A 369-nucleotide genomic window follows, 5' to 3' on the forward strand; every position below is an offset into this window, starting at 1 on the left:
TGTATTTTCAACAGTGGAGTTTCTACATACCATAGATTAAGGGTGTGGAGCTCTGCTGTACCTCAAGTTTCAATACAATTACTATTACTTTTTATTCAATTCTCTCTTATTCTTATTCCAAGATATACGCTGCACAACACTTTGATAAATGTGATGATCCGTGACACTCATCATCATTCTCACTTATGAACGCGCGTGATTGACAACCACTTCCGTTCTACCTTAGGCTGGGCGCATATCTCTTAGATTCTCCAACAGAATCTTCGTGGTATAAGCTAGATAGATGGCGGCATTCATGAGGATCCGGAAAGTCTAAACCTTGTCTATGGTATTCCGAGTAGGATTCTGGGATTGAATGACTGTGACGAG

This window comes from Arachis duranensis, chromosome 1 (assembly GCF_000817695.3).
Source record: "Arachis duranensis cultivar V14167 chromosome 1, aradu.V14167.gnm2.J7QH, whole genome shotgun sequence".
Taxonomy (NCBI): domain Eukaryota; kingdom Viridiplantae; phylum Streptophyta; class Magnoliopsida; order Fabales; family Fabaceae; genus Arachis; species Arachis duranensis.